This window comes from Penaeus monodon, chromosome 10 (assembly GCF_015228065.2).
Source record: "Penaeus monodon isolate SGIC_2016 chromosome 10, NSTDA_Pmon_1, whole genome shotgun sequence".
Lineage (NCBI taxonomy): Eukaryota > Metazoa > Arthropoda > Malacostraca > Decapoda > Penaeidae > Penaeus > Penaeus monodon.
The window spans coordinates 20255037-20257536 of NC_051395.1; positions in this window are offsets into that span (position 1 = coordinate 20255037).

A 2500-nucleotide genomic window follows, 5' to 3' on the forward strand; every position below is an offset into this window, starting at 1 on the left:
GCTATTCCGGAGGACTAAACTTGTGCTGTATTAATTTGTCTACTCGAAAAAAGGTAAACATAAACCAACTGAGCGTCCTTTCACGTGTTCCATTCGCTGTGTAAACTTTCAATCAACGATATATTTCTTCAAAGATTCCTCCGGAGAGAAAGTAAACTTTGATCCTATGGAAGCGGGAGGGAGAAAAGGAACCTGCTCAGTACCAACCTGTATTCTCTTTTTCATCGTCTTTTGACTCACCTAGATACTCACATTCTCCTTACCTTCCGTATTTTGCTGTTTCTTTTCTTTGTTCATCTGCCTTGTCTCTGCCTCACTCACGCACAAATTGACTGACTGACTGACTGATTTACCCAATCAGTCACGCGCTCACTCATTCACACGCTCATCATCAAACCAAGTACCTCCCTCACAATTGTTCTGCCCCCCCCCCTTGTGCCTTTCCCCTCCTAGAGAGAGAGAGAGAGAGAGAGAGAGAGAAGAGAGAGAGAGAGAGAGAGAGAGAGAGAAGAGAGAGAGAGAGAGAGAGAGAGAGAGAGAGAGAGAGAGTGATTAACACGTAGGTCTATCTCCTGTGCGAAAGTCATAGAAGCTTCGGTTAACCACATATCACTAATCCTCCTTTGAGTATAATGAGATATGTGAAGTGGTAATTAGGGAGATGCAGCAGAGTATTCTCAGAGCAAGATCAATGATGCATCAGATGTGCAGTCAAGATAAGGACGTTGCTGTATCTACAGGAATTTGTGGTTACTGCTGTCTTATGACACGTATTTGATAATAATGCAACATACAGTCAGACTGTATTATATCATTTGCGCCAGATATGACACATATATGATTGATTTTATTTTAGACAGTAATTGAGATCTCTTACAACGATAGAATTACTAATATGGTACAAATATAGCACCTTGAAAGCAGAACACATTATAGACAAAATATCCATCCATGCATGAGCTGTAAGCACATTTCGCATTATGTTTCCACTGCCTTTATGGAACCGTCTCTCTTTGTCGTACACTTAATAACAGGATTATGTGCTTAAGCGATTAGAGCGGAGTATAAACAACTGTGTCACATACTAAGAACTATTTTATAAGAGATAAAATAGTAAGAACAAAGAGACAAAAGAATCAAAATAAAAAGATAGATATACAAGAGGAATAAAGATTCAATATTTAGAGCAAAGAGCCACGTGATGAGGGCAAAAAGTCACATAACGTCTATGAGTCATATAAAAAGGGCAGATAAGTAAGAACAAGAACGCACTTAATGAGAGCGAAGAGCCATATAACAAGAACGAGGCGTCGCAGCATAAGAGCCAAGAGACGCTTAAGTAAAAAGAGCCACGACATAAGAGAAAAGAGTCACACTGCGTACCAGGAGCCACGCGATGGCGGCGTGGCGGGCACTATGCACCACGACGTCAAGTGGTGTTGTGCTGTTGCAAGAATTTAATTTCGAAATCCGGGACGGAAAGAAATAGGCCGTAAAGCCCCGCCATTTCCGGTTCTTTGCCCGGGTGGAGTATTATGTGCAGCTGCGTCGTGGCGGCGGCGCAAGAAAACTGGGATGATCGAGACGCCGTCGGCTGGGCGTTTTTCCGTCGCTTTCCGGAGGACAGGTGAGGGTGGACGTCGTGTCACTCCTAGAGGCTTCTTACGGCTTCTCTCTGCGGCTTTTCCCTCTCTCAGAAACCAGTGAAAACGGCCCGAAACCTGCCCTTTTTGTAAACGTGCTACATTCTCCATAGGAGTGTGTTGCCTTTATACAAACACGAGACGCCTGCAGTCACACATATAAAAGGAACGGTAATAGACAAATAGACACTCATTTGCAAATGCAATTTTAGTTTACATCTTCTCTTCCCTTTCTCATTAATTTCTAACTTGTATGCCACCTGTCACAAAGTGCAGACAACTGGGATAAGAAACCAATGTAAATTCAAGAATATGTCTGGAAAACAATGGAAATAGAATCTTTCCTTGGCCAGCCAGTTTAACTCGGAAGTGAAACTATCTTACATTATATTTACTTTCCATTTTCTTGCGCCTAGTCCCCCAAGATTGAATGAATCAGCACAAACACACACTTGAGTGTATGCGACAGGCATATCATGCTTGACTGTCAAAGAAAGACGCACACACACACACACACACACACACACACACACACACACACACACACACACACACACACACACACACACACACACACACACACACACACACACATATATATACACACACACACACACAGAACTCATATACACACAGGCACCTTTCAGTGCTTTGGTGCGTAGGGAACAATTTATTTCCGTGTGATGTACCCTCCCCCCCCTCCTTTTTTTTTTTTTTTTTTTAATGCGCACACCCTTGGGAAGTTCATTAACAAGTTATGCGTCTAGTTAACAACACAAAAGTCACAGGAGTCAAACATCTCAGTCCAAAATATCTTGGACTGAGCTGGAATCAACTGCAGCTCCAGATTTTCATCT